General features: G+C 38.7%; 1 long non-coding RNA gene across 3 annotated transcripts; it reads right to left on the bottom strand.

Moving 5' to 3' along the window:
* Positions 1–1,582: 1,582 nt before the first annotated feature.
* Positions 1,583–13,944, bottom strand: LOC110201222 (uncharacterized). 3 transcript variants are annotated; one of them, XR_002322433.1, is made up of 3 exons: positions 13,875–13,944; positions 10,378–10,452; positions 1,583–1,947 (listed from the first exon to the last, which is right to left on the bottom strand). It is a non-coding gene; the product is annotated as an uncharacterized LOC110201222 (long non-coding RNA). The 3 variants fall into 3 exon arrangements; XR_002322432.1 differs by having other exon boundaries at positions 13,786–13,929; XR_002322434.1 differs by having other exon boundaries at positions 13,772–13,929.
* Between the last annotated feature and the right edge of the window lie 237 nt (positions 13,945–14,181).

The raw sequence follows: 14,181 nt of genomic DNA on the forward strand, positions 1-14,181 counted from the left end.
CACTTCTAGGGACCTAAAAACTTTCATTTCTTCCAAGGTGGTATGATCAAAGGTGAGGGGTTTACTCCTCTCCTCACCCGTGTTCTGGTCTATGAGTGACCACAAGTATTCTTTTCTGCCTTGGAACTGTGAGGAGGATTCTCTCTGCATCACCACCACAAGCTCCACCATACCAATGCTCCTCCTCACCCCAGGACCACCACCCAAATCTGTGACGCAGATCCAAGCATGGGCAAAGCAAGGGAATCTTGCCTCAGCACCAGCAAAGAGATTCCTGCAACCCCTCTCTGATCAGCCACTCAATCCCCCACTGTCTGTAGGCTGAGAGCTCCTGAAGCAGTTGCTGCTCTGGGACTGCACTGGTGACTGGGGCCAGCCCAAGCTCCTCTCTCCCCCAGGTCCAACAAACCTTTCCTACTGACCTTCTAAGTTTTCTTTGGCATTTGTGGGTTGAGAAGTCTGGACACTGACACAGCTGCCCATGATTCAAGTCTCCTGAGGCCTGCTCTAGGTTTGCTGAGGTCCTGTCTTTGTTTGTGCTCCCAGCTGGGTGTAACAGACCTTTCCAATCAACCATCCAGGTTGTCTTGGGCTGGAAATTTGCTTCATTCTGTCTTTTTGTGGGTTCTGCTGCTCTAGAATTTGTTTTGAGCCTTTTTTTACAGGTCTTTGGAAGGGTTTTTGGAAAGCTCAAGGAAGCCACTGCTCTTACTCCACCATCTTGGCTCCACTCTCCCAAAGCATTCTTCTTAAGGATTTATGAGTCACTGTTGTTCCCCCTGGTTGTGGGAAACAATTCAGCTGCTGATAACAGTCTGGTTTCAGTGTAGTATATTGGTTGAATTCTCTAGGATAGTTTGAGATCTGTATTTATTCCATGGAGATTTGTTGTCTGTTGATCCACAAAAGATAGTGAGATTCTGATAGGTAATTCTAGCCACAAGGTCATGTCCTTCTAGTTAAGTGCTAAGTTTTTATAGCCTGCTGTGACATATTGTTTGGTTTCCGCTAATAGTGTATGTTGAGAACCTGGTAGGATTCTTTAAGGATGACCCTCCTGACATTTTGGTAGCAAAGACCTTACCCTGAATCACTATCACAAATCTTTTCATTTCTACAAAGAAATGGACATGACTTGATCATTTGTGTGATTCTTTGTTGTTGACAAACTGCTGGCTGGGTTCATGCAGTGTCTCCCATGGAGGTTGTCCAGAATTGGCTCTTACATCTTAGTGATTGCATAGGCTCTTTCTCTAGGTTTAGCTACTTTCATCTACATTCAATGTATCCAATGATGTGTGTTTGATATCAGCTTTAACTATGGCTAGTAAAGTGATATCTACTTGTTCTAAATATATTCCTCTAAGTTTTTGGCATTCTAAAAGTGTCTTCAAATCTGTTTCCTCCTTTTTGGTGTGGAAATATTAACCCTCTCTAACTACTTTTGGGAGCTGGGCCCTAAGTTTTACTAATTATTGTAGAGGGTTTATTTTTTTGTTGGAATACTTTTCCAATCTCTTAGGGTCCACTTTACCAGGTCAAAAGTACAAGTTAAGACAGATGTCACATGGATGTTAATTGGTTTGAGTATATTTATTCAGCTTTGATTTCATAATGCCTCTAAGTCTCCTAATATATTCAGCCATAGACTTTGCTTTTGCTATCTTTATGCTTGCTGTGTCTGCTGTACAGGACACCAAAGTATTGATAGGTATGGCTGTTATCCATTGATGCAGTATGACCTCCAGATTCCAGTTTTCTTGCTTTCATATGCACACATTAAGAATTTTACACTTATGGAGTCCAAATGACATTTTGATATCTTTGCAGAAAGATACAATGAGATGAAGGAGCAATTTAATGTGTTGTGCAATGGAGTCGTTGGCTGACTCATAAGATGTTTTGATTTAACTCCTTCTTTAACTTGAAAGCTGTTCTTGGTTCTATCTAGAAGAGATGAGAAATTATTTATGGCTAGTCAGAACCATAATGGGCTTAAAGTATCTTGTTTCCTATCAAAAATATCACATTTCATATCAAATGTACTTAAAATTATTGTATTACAGATATGTTCCTACTATATTTGTGTCTATTTTATAAATTTTACAGTATATGAATATACCATTAGTAGGTTAATCGAAAGCTTTTTTTAAAAATTCACGTGGGCAGCATAAAAGTTGTGGTGTGTTATAGCAGCATGTCAATAATTTCAGAATTAGTAATGCTATGTCCTATTTATCTCCTTCCTTCTCCCCTCCCTAGGACTTAACCCTCAAACCTCCATTGTCCTCTCACCCTGGAGGTCCGTATTCCTTGGAACATCCCTCTGCCTCTCTGGCCCCATTCCCTTGCCAATGACTTCCTCCCAGGTCCACCATTTTGGCATGGGCTCAGGCTGGTCATCCACACTTCATTTCCTCCCTCCTTGGCTTTTGACTCTCAGGACTTTGTCACCATGACACCATGCCCCAATACAGCCTTCTCCTCTCACTTTTAGTCCTCTTGCCTCCATTAAAATCTAAGCTTTCTGAGGGCAGGGACTGACTTCTTGCTGTATTGTAGTTGCTTATATTGTCTGTCCAGGTGCCAGGCACCAAGCATGAGGTTTAGCATGTAGTGAGCATGTCATCAATGTTTCTTGTTGTTGTTCCCTGTGACTTTTTTATATTTTCTTTTCCTTAACCAACATATTCTTTTCCTGTAAGTGTTTGCAGATTTTTTTTTGAGATAGAAGCTGTAATTACTCTGTATAAAGTACATAAACACACAATTGGCCGATAATTGAAGGATTCTCTGGTGTTCTAATCCTTTGGAGGAGTATGTGTATATATGTAAATATGTGTATATATACACATGCAAACATATACACATATGTGTGTACATATGCAACACGTGTGTTTGTATGGAACATCTTCTGTTAAGAGTGGGGCAATTAGTTCAGCACCTGATCTGGTAAAGAGCCTGGCCACTATTTCATGCATCTGGGTAAAACATCTGAGCTAATAATTATGATCTGCCTGGCTTCTGATGCTTTTCAGTTCACAAACAAGGGAGGGTCTTAGTCACTAACTTTCTGCATTGTTCCTTTTATTGATGGTGGCCAAGCTCCCATTTCTCAATTGGTGCAATGTAAGTTTTTATTATGTTGGACATCCCTGACCATAGAGACAATCAGCAATTTTCTGCCTCATTCTTCTCTGAGGTGCTCTGTCTCACCCTTGATTTCATCACCTCTCAAGCCTCTGCAATGTTGACAATTTTGAGTTATGCAGAATTGTTTGTTCTACTTTGACTCTATTTAGCTCCTCAAACTTTTGACTTTTGCTTTCAAGTTACTAATTCAGGGTATCGAGAATTTTGGATAGAATTTTGACTTTTCTTTTTCAGAGTCTTTTCAACAGGTTTCTTTTTGGTTGCTTCTAAGTGGGCAAAACAGTTTTCAAGTTTTCTATTAAATATACTAGCTAGAGCTAGATGCAATCTTCTTTCTTCTCTTTTTTCAATTTTATTCCGATTTTTTGTCCAAATCCTTTCCTTTCCTCCAGCCCCTCCCTCACCTATTGAGAAGGCAAGAAATAAAATATCTACTGTAATATGAAGATATGCAAAATATATATCCACATTAGCCATGCCTCCACCCTCGCTCACCCAAAGCAAGAAAAATAAAGGGAAAAATGTGCTTCAATCTGTATTTTGAGTCCATCAGTTCTCTGTCTGGAGGTGAATAACATTTTACTTCAGTATTCCTTTGGAATTGTGGTGGATCATTTTGTTGATCAGAGTTACTAATTACTTAACAGCTAATTATTGGTACAATATTGCTATTACTGTATAAATTGTTCTCCTTGTTCTGCTCACTTCACTTTGCATCAAATCATATAACACTTCCTAAGTTCTTCTGAGACCATCCCTTTCAGCATTTCTTACAGCACAATGGTATTCCATTACATTCATATACCATAACTTATTCAGCCAATACCCAATTGATGGGCAGCCCCTTGGCTTCAGTCTTTGCCACCATGGAAAGAACCACTATAAATATTTTGTACGTATGGCTCCTGTTCCTTTTTTATGATTTTCTTGGGGTGTAGACTTAATAGTATTGTTGAGTCAAAGAGTATGCACAGGTTTATAGTTGTTCTGCAGGATGGTTGGACTACTTCACAGCTCCACAAATTGTGGATTACTGTACCTATTTCCTGACTTCTCCTCCAGTATTTTTTGTTTTCCTTTTCTGTCATCTTAGACGATCTGATAGGTGTGAGGTTAATACCACAGAGGAGTTTTAATTCTCATTTCACTAATAATTAGTAATTTAGAGCATTTTTATTGAGAGCATCAATTTCTTCCTATGAAAACTGCTTCTTCATATCCTTTGATGACTTATGAATTGGGGAATGGCTTCTATTTTTATAAACTTGGATCAGTTTTTGTGTATTTAAAAAATGAAACTTTTATTAGAAGAACTTGCAAAAAAATTCTACCCCATTTCCTGTTTTTCTTCTCACTTTGACTGCATTAGTTTTGTTTGAGCAAAAACTTCTTTAAATTAATGTAATCAAAATTGTCCATTTTATCTCCCATGAACCTCTCTATCTTTTGTTTGGTCATGAATTCTGACCCATTCATAGATAGGACAGGTAATTTTTTCCCATGCCCCCCTAATTTCATTATTATATCACCTTTGTTGTCAAAATCATGTACCTATTTTGAGCTTCTCTTATAGTGTGAGATGTTGATCTGTGGCTAGCTTCTGCCAGACTATTTTCCAGTTTTCCCAGCAGTTTCTGACAAACAATAAATTATTGCCCCAACAGCTAGGATCTTGGGGTTTGTCAAGCACTAGAAAACTGTGATCATTTGCTTCTGTATATCATGTACCCAATCTATTTCTTGATCAACCATTCTATTTTTTTTATTCCAGTACCAAATTGTTTTGATGATTACTGGGTTCTAATACATTCTGCTATGCTCTTTCATTTTATTAATGAATTCATCCCATTCACATTCACAGTTATGATTGCTAATTGTGTATTTCCTTCTTTCCTATTGTCTTCTATTTATCCTTCTGTTTGTTTGCTTTTTTTTTTACTTTGTCCCCTCATCAAAAGTCTTGTCTGCAAGATGCTTAAATGCTCAGGTTCTCAACTAGCCTTTTGTTTTTATACAAGCTTTGCAAGGTCTGACCGAGTCTCTCCAACAAAATCCCTATAGACATCCTGTGGCACCATGTCAAAATTGCTTTGATTGACTGATTCAGTGGAGCTTTGTCTCAGCACTATTCACACCCAGTTCATACCTCTGATTTATTGATTCATGAGAACCCAGAATGCTCTGTAATTTTTGAGGTGGGGTGGAGAACATCCTTCTTTCATTTTCATTGCTGTGCACTTGCTGGTAGTATGCTATTGTGTGAGGTGGAGCTGAAGTTCAAATTGACAAAAAGCAACACGCATCCTTTATCTATAACCAGTAAAATATGTTTTCAATTTTGTTTTGATATAATGTTGACATGTAACTAAAGCATTCCTGTTATTGGTCCATTCATGCAGATTTATGATTTATCCTCTTTAGTAGCCAGCACCATCTTCATTGTAGCATTTTCTGAAGGTAGAGCATTGCCATTTCTGGTTTGGTTTGATGTATCTTGCCTTCTTGTGATTTTGGAACACAAAGGAGCACCATTTCCTTTTTCATTCTTTCTATCAACCTGATTATCATGACAGGCTCAGGTAAGGCTAACCTATAGACCTTTGTTGTCCCATCTATTTCTTAGAGGCATAAGAGCTGGTTCATTACAGTGCCTAGAGTACTAACCAGACAGTGATATTCCCAGAGCCACTTTGGTCAGCACTCCAGGGTTCCTGCCAGATCTTCATAGCTAGCATATACATCTCATGGCACATAAGGTCCTGGTGCTACATCATCAGGTCTGACATTCTCTTATTCTGACGTTCTAAGAATCTTCTTCCCCATTACAGAAAGAATACATTTAGTGTGAGGAAAGGATGAAAATGAGGATGATGATGATGACGACAACAATGATGATGATGATGATGGTATGATGATGATGATGATGACGATGATGATACCCCCCTTAACTGGTCATTATACAGATTTAACAAAGTTATACATGTATTTATTACATGCCCACTATGATATGGTGTAAGACACTATGAGTGATATAAAAACTATTTTTAAAAAATAATCCTAGTTCTCATGGACCTTCAAATCCATTTGAAGAGCTAAAGTTAACATAGAAAATATAATAACTCAGTCCTAAACTGTGTGGGTCAATGGAAGATCATGACAGTGAGAAATTTGTCTGGGCGACATCTTCCTCAGAAGAGCTGGATTTGAATGAAACTTTGGAATATGCATACACTTTACAGAAAGAAGAATGGCATGGCAAAATCCAAGGTGGGAAGGATCATGGGAGGTGGGAGGAGGATGGAGGTTGTGAAGAAAGATTGATGAGACTATCTTTAATGGAGCAGAGCACATATATCGGGAAGAAATCATAGGAGATGAAGATGGATACATCTTTGTCATTGTTAATTGTTGTTACTGAGGTTAATTATTCAAACTAATTGTTTTGTTAAAATTCATTATCATTTTAAGCAAATTTGTAAAACTTTTAACAATTCAAAAGTTGAATGGACTTCGAGGGAAGTTTTTAAGCAGAGGTTACAAAGCCACTTGTTTGGAAGCGCTGTGTCTAATTCTCTTTGGGTAACAGATAGATGGCCCTAGCTGTGAGGCTAGTACCCACAGAATGTTCAAAGAACCAGAGGAAGGCTACCAGCATAGTGGGTGGTAGCCTGGAGAAGATTTATTGAAAGACATGGACGAGAATTACAAGAATCAAGAATGCCTGGAAGGTGTGGTCCGTGTGAGCTGAGGAAGCGTCTGCATTGAATCCCTCCCTACCAGAAAGAGTGGGAATCATTTCATTCATTTGTTCAGTTCAATAGACATTCAGCAACGTCAGTCACTGGGCTTGATGGGGAAGATGCAAAGAGAAAAAAAGCATCACGTCCCCAGATAAATGGCACACTGTGTCACAAGAAAGGGAGCGAGGAAGGAGCTTGAAGGACATTGGAGGAGGAAGAGGAAATAATAGGGAAGGGGGGATAAAGTCAGCAAGCATTTCCTCAGTACCTACTAGATGCCAGTCACTGTGTTAAGAAAGGAAAAGACAATCTCTGTCCTCTGGAAGCTCTCAGCCATATAAGGAGACAGCATGCCAACAAGAAGGTATGTATGGGGTAGAAGAAGGGTAATCTCAAAAAACAGTCACTAACCTCAAAGGGGATGGGGAAAGCCTTTGAGCAAAAGTTGGGATTTTAGCTAAGTTTTACAGGAAGCCAAAGAGCAGACGGGTGAGGAAAGCATGCCAGGCATGGGATAGTAAAGTCTTTTTTAGCAGGAGAAAGATCTGTCTGCACAGAAATATTTATAACAACTTTCTGTTGGGGCCATAGCAAAGAACTGGAAACAAGCAGGCACCCATCAATCAGAGAGTGGCTGAGCAGATGATGGCATGTGAAAGTAAGAAAACAGTATTGCCCCTTAAGCAATGGCAGGTTCCTCCAGAGGAAACTGAGGAGACTTGGACGAACCTATGCAGAAGGAAATGAGCAGAACCAGGAGGCCCATTTTTAGAGCAGGAGCAGCAATGGGAAGGAAGACCACTTAGAATGACCTGGGAACTGTGCTGAGTGCAGGGACCTGGCAGGCTCCCCGGGACTGATGATGACCCAGGCTACCCACCCACTGACTCAGGTCCAGGGACCAAAGGGCAGAATCAGCCTGATGTTTCTATGTACAGAAAAGGTGGGGGTTTGTTTTGCTCAATTGTATTTATTTGTTAAAAAGAATTGTGTGTGTGTGTGTGTGTGTGTGTGTGTGTGTGTGTGTGAGTGCACACATGCATATGTGTGTGTCAATTTGGGAGGACTTGAGTAGGAAAGAGGAGCTAGTATTTCTAGGAAAAAATAACAAAAAAAAATTAAAGAAGTTCAGTAAAGCATTTTTAATGGATAGAGAACAGAGGGAAATTCAGAGCAAAATGCAGACAAGCAGAGCATAGAAAGTAAGATTTAAAATTTGTCATAAACTGTTTTTGGGATGGACTATTGAAGCTTCTCCATAACCATGTGAGCATATGTCCATACACACAGATATACATAGGCACGTGTGTGTGTGAATATGTGTATCTATAAGCACACACCATGTACATAAATAAGGATATACATACATAATCTATATGCTGTCCATATGCATACATATGCAGGTGTGTATGCACATATATGCATGTCTACATATACACATATACATATGCACATATGTGTGTGTATGTATATCACAGATATACATACAGAAATATATGTGGTAGGTGGTACAAATGTCCAAATTAGGCATGTAATGAAATAATGGAAGAGAAGACTACCTTTAGGAAATTGCCAGTCTCCTCAAATGATCTCAAATATCTCCCAGAAACAAAGATACTTTTTCTCTGGCAATATTCCACTGTTGTTGTTGTTGTGAGGTAAGACAAGGAACACTAGAGCCTTTGGAAAATGAGAGGTAAATATCACACAGAGAGCAATGGAGAGGTGCATTGTGGGTGTGACCAGGCTGCTACATCTTACAGATAAGGAATTTCAAAGAACAGGAATGTAGGATGACATCAGGGAAACATGATAGAAGAAATAAAAAGATAGGGTTCTCGTGGTGAGGAAGAGGGATTTGAAGTGGACAGATACATTGATAATCTTGACATATCAGGAGAAAATGAGCCAGTCCTTCAAGGTCACGGGTATATCCCTTATGAAGTACCTATGAGGAATATATAGTTGCTCACTGTGTAATTCTAGGAAAGTCACTTAACTTCTGACTGCCTTAATTTCCTCATCTGTAAAATGGGGATAATAATGCCACTTAGCTGGTAGAGTCATTGAAAGGACAAAATGGGATATTTTTAAAGCACTTTGCAAACCTTAAAGCCCTATGTAAATTATTAGTAATAACTATTATTTTATATTAATTATAATTAAGAATTAGTGATAATAAGAGTGATTATAATAATAATAGTACTTATTATTGTTATTATTATTAGCAATAGAATCTCCCAGGATGGGTAAGCCAGAATGGTGCCTGATCTGCTTTGTTATAGGGAGTTTCCCAGAGAGATCACAGATCATTAGAGTATTAGAATATATGGTGGGAGCTGTGGGTCTAATCCAGTTTTGAACAAGTCAAAACCCAGTTTTCCCAAGCATATTTGTTAAACAATAAATCCTTTTCTGGATTTTTTTTATTAACAAATTTCAATTTTTACTTCCAATGTTTTTTTGTTTTGGTTTGGTTTTGGTTTTGGTTTTTTGTTTGTTTGTTGTACTTTCAATCTTATCGATCCCACCTTTGATTTTCAGGATTTCCAATGTGGTGCTTCTTCATCGGTGGTGAATTCACTCTTTTCATTTTTGACACTAGATATTTGGTTTTCTGCTTTCTTTTTTTAAAATTAAATTGACTAATGGCTTATCTATTTTATTGGTTTTTCCATGAAACCAACTCCTAGTTTTATTTATTAGCTCAATAGCCTTGTTTTAACTTTCAATCTTATTAATCTCACCTCTGATTTTCAAGATAAAAATTTCAATTCTTTAAAAAGAATTTTTGTCCAATGCTGATCTTTTGCATTCCTTCAGTTGGTATCTCTGGTGCATCTAGTTTATTCCATTGGTAAATCTGTATAGTTTATTGTGTTGTTCTGTCTACCCAGCAGGTTTAATGATAACCACTTTGTCATCTTTTTAAAGCCTGAGTCTGCCAGAATCCTGTCCTTAGCTTTTTTTTTTCAGGATGCTTCTTGGTATCATATTTGCCCATTTAGTTTTCAAGTAAATGTTATTGTAATTTTATCCATTTGCTGAAGAAATTCCTGGTAAATCTTGCATCTCAGCACTGCCCACCTTGACTTTTCCCAAAGGGATAAACTTGGGCACTCTTCTACCCAGCCAAGGAGATGTGAAGTGATGGTATTTCATGGAGGAACATGGCAAAAAAAAAAAAGAGCCAAGTCAAGTCATCAGGGCGAAAGAAAAAGAGGGGATTGTGGAGCATTTGGAGACATTCAGAGTTACTTCTGTCACAGGTGCTCCGTACAATTTATGAACTTCCTTTTACATGACTTCTAGTTCTAGGGTTTTACTTGACAAAGAGCATTATTTTCAGGAACCCTAGGAGTGTGCCAGCCCCAGGCTCCTCCAGGTACTTCTAAGGACTCAAGCACATTGTATGAAATAGCCCACATAGCCCGTTGCCCCAGGCAACAACAATAGCTGGTCAATAAATGAATGATATGCCTACCTCTGTAACTCACAAAGAAGTGATGCCTTCACTGTGGAATTACCAGTACCAACCGCAGAGTTGGGCTTTCTTTGTCTGGAAAATGCAGGAATGATTAAAATTCACCAGATTACAATGCAAATCGCATTCAATCTTAACTTCATTTCTCTTTTCTGATGTAAATATTTCAGTTCTAAATCACTTTAAAGGAAAATTCGTGAATTGAGGAAATTCTAGAACAGAATGATTTGTTCTTTCCAGAAAGACTATTTTTATTTCTGTGAGGCATGTCTGATTATTTTGCTAAATGTAATGCATAGGACACCCATTTCTCTCTGAGACACTCTAGAAAAAAAAAGCAAAAATCAATTCATAACTGACTTTAATGCCTCAAGGTTTGAGAATTCCATTCATTGCTATAAGTATTCTCTGCACCCCGCCATAATTTAAGAGTCTTTGATGGCAACTGGATGAAACTAGACGATTCCCCATGAGACCAGCATGAGGAAGAGTCTCTCCACACCTAGAAAATTGGGAACTTAGAGAACAGATTGGTCACCATCACCAGGCTGGTCCTTGACAGGGTCCCAACTTGGTAAGAATGGCTAGATCTTGAGCCCTACTGCCTAGCCTTCCAGAACCCAGGGTCATCTGCTGACCCCTGGGAGACACAAGAAGAACTCTTTAATTCATAACTGTTACCAAAAAATGCCAAGGTTTCTAATCGATCCACTGAGCCAGATTGTGATAGGATCTGGAACTGCAATTACTATTTTTGTAGAGAACTCCCTTATGAGGAAATTCTCTTCACCAAAGCAGGTTGGTACCCAGGATCTCACAGCTCATATGTGTCAATGAGGACTTGAACCCAGCTCTTCTGACTCTGAGGCTTTCTATCTGCCATGTCAAAATGCCTTTGCTTATTTTTTTCCCCTTCATAATTAATTAATTTATTTTTAGTTTTTAACATTCACTTCCATAAGATTTTGAGTTGTAAATTTTCTCCCCTTCCCACTCCTTTTCCCCAACCCAAGATGCCATGCAATCTAATATAGTCTCTACTTATACATTCATATTAAGCATATTTTCCATTAGTCATGATGTAAAGAACAATTATAACTAGTGGGAGGAACCATGAGAATGAAGAAATAAAACAAAACAACAAAGGAAAAAGAGAGTAAATACTCTGCTTCCATCTGCATTCAGACTCCATAGTTCTTTCTCTGGATGTGGATAGCAATTTCCATCATGACATTTTTGGAGATGTCTTAGATCCTTGAATTGCTAAGAAGAACCAAGTCTATCAAAGTCAGTCATCACACAGTGTGGCTGTTACTGTGTACAGTGCTCTCCTGTTTCTGCTCATTTCATTCTGCATCAGATCAGAGTTTCCAGGGTCTTTTTGAAGTCTGCCTACTCCCCATTTCTTACAGCATAATAGTATTCCATTACATTCATGTACCACAATGTGTTCAGTCATTCTCCAGTTGATGGGCATCCCCTCAATTTCCAATTCTTTGTCACCACAAAAAGAGCTGCTGTAAATATTTTTGTAGACATGGGTCCTTTTCCCATTTTTATGGGATATGGACCTTTGAGATACAGACCTAGAAGTGGTATAATTGGGTCAAAGGGTACGCACAATTTTATAGCCCTTTGGGCATAGTTCCAAATTGCTCTCCAAAGTGGTTGGATAGGGACAGCTAAGTGGCACAATGGATAGAGCAACAGCCCTGAAATCAGGAGGATGTGAGTTCAAATCTGGCCTCAACCCAAACACTTGACACTTACTAGCTGTGTGATCCTGGACAAGTGACTTAACCCCAATTGCCTTAAAAAAAAAAAAAAAGGTTGGCTCATTTCACAACTCCACCAACAATGCATTAGTGTTCCAGTTTTCCCGCATCTTCTCCAACATTTATCATTGTCCTGTTTTGTCAAGTTGGCCAGTCTGACAGGTGGGATGTGGTACCTCAGAGTTGATTTGCATTTCTCTAATCCATAGTGATTTAGAGCATTTTTTCATATGACGACAGAGAGCTTTAGTTTCTTCCTCTGAAAATGCCTGTTCACATCCTTTGACCATTTATTAATTGTGAAATGACTGGTGTTCTTATAAATTTGGCTCAATTCTCTAATATTTTAGGAATGAGGCCTTTATCAGATACACTGGTTGTAAAAATTCTTTCCCAGTTTTCTGCTTCCCCCCTAATCTTAGCTTTGTTTGTGCAAAAAATCTTTTCAATTTAGTGTAATCAAAATCATCCATTTTGCATTTCATAATGTTTTCTATCTCTTCTTTGGTCATAAATTCTTCCCTTCTCCATAGATCTGAAAGGTAAACTCTTCCTTGCTCTTCTACTTTGCTTATAGTGTCAATCTTTATATCTAAACCCTGTACCCATTTTGACTTTATCTTGGTATAGGGTATAAGATGTTAGTCTATGCCCAATTTCTGCTATACATTTTTCCAGTTTTCCCAGCAGTTTTTGTTAAATAGTGATTTTTTTTATCCCAGAAACTGAAGTCTTTGGATTTATTGAACAGTAGATTACCATAGTCATTGACTGTTGGGTCTTGCATACTTCACCTATTCCACTGATCCACCACCCTATTTCTTAGCCAGTACCAAGCAGTTTTGATGATTGCTGCTTTATAATACAATTTAAGATCTGGTACAGCTATGTCACCTTCCCCTGCATTTCTTTGCATTAGTTCCCTTGACATTCTGGACTTTTTGTTTTTCCAGATGAATTTTGTGATTGCTTTTTTCTATCTCTATAAAATAATTTTTGGTAGTTTGATTGGTATGGCTCTGAATATGCAAATTAACTTAGGTAGAACTGTTATTTTTTTATTATATTAGCTCGGCCTACCTGTGAGCAACTGATGTTTTTCCAGTTATTTAAATCTAACTTTATATGTGTGAAAAGTGTTTTGGTTTTGTATCCATATAATTCCTGAACCACCTTTGCTTCTAAGAGAATGACTTTGAGTTCATTCACAGCTCCTGCCTCTTCCTTCTTCCTTGAGGCTCTTTCTTAAACCACAGATCTGAGCATGGTACCAGTCCCTCAACTCCCTCATCCCCTCATTCCCTTCCTTCCTCTCTTCTTTCCTTCTTCCTTCCCTTCTTTCCTTCCTCCCTCTCTTCCTTCCTTCTTTCCTCCCTTTCTTTCTTCCTTCTTCTGTCCTTTCCCTCTCTCCCTCCATCCCTCACTCCCTTCCTTCCTTCCTTTTTTCCTTCTTTTCTTATTTCCTTCCTTCCTCCCTTCCTTACCTTTTTACCTCCTTCCCTTCTTCCTTCCTTCCTTCCAGCTCCTACACAAGGTCTTTCCTCTTCTGATCTCTCCCACCTCCCTGTTATTATCACTCTCTCCCTCCAAAAATAACTTCTTATATAATTTTTATTTACTTATCTGTATATACATTGCGTTCATTGTGTCCAGAAGGGTGTTTTGTTAGGGTGGGGATAGAAGTGTCTGCCCCAATTAATGTAAAACACAGAAGGCCCAGACCTTTCCAGTGAATCAACCCATTCATCAAAGGTGTAACCTAGCAGGGAAGGGCTTTGGTCACTAGGTAAAGGTAAAAGATTTCTCACCAGAAATGCCTTGTGATTGGCTGAAAACAACAGACACACCTCTGGGCTTATTTATGACATAGTCCGCTGACACAGCATCTCACATTCCAAGAGCACTGAACTGAGTGATGGTCAAAAGAATTGCCCTTGGGGAGAGATGCAGTTGTTTCCTGCCAACCCCATGGACCAAGTGATGACTGGGTGAACTGGGAAATGTTGGAAGACCTGGAGTTTCCATCACA

This window comes from Phascolarctos cinereus, unplaced genomic scaffold (assembly GCF_003287225.1).
Source record: "Phascolarctos cinereus isolate Bilbo 61053 unplaced genomic scaffold, phaCin_HiC Scaffold_9;HRSCAF=440, whole genome shotgun sequence".
In the NCBI taxonomy this organism is placed as follows: Eukaryota; Metazoa; Chordata; class Mammalia; order Diprotodontia; family Phascolarctidae; genus Phascolarctos; species Phascolarctos cinereus.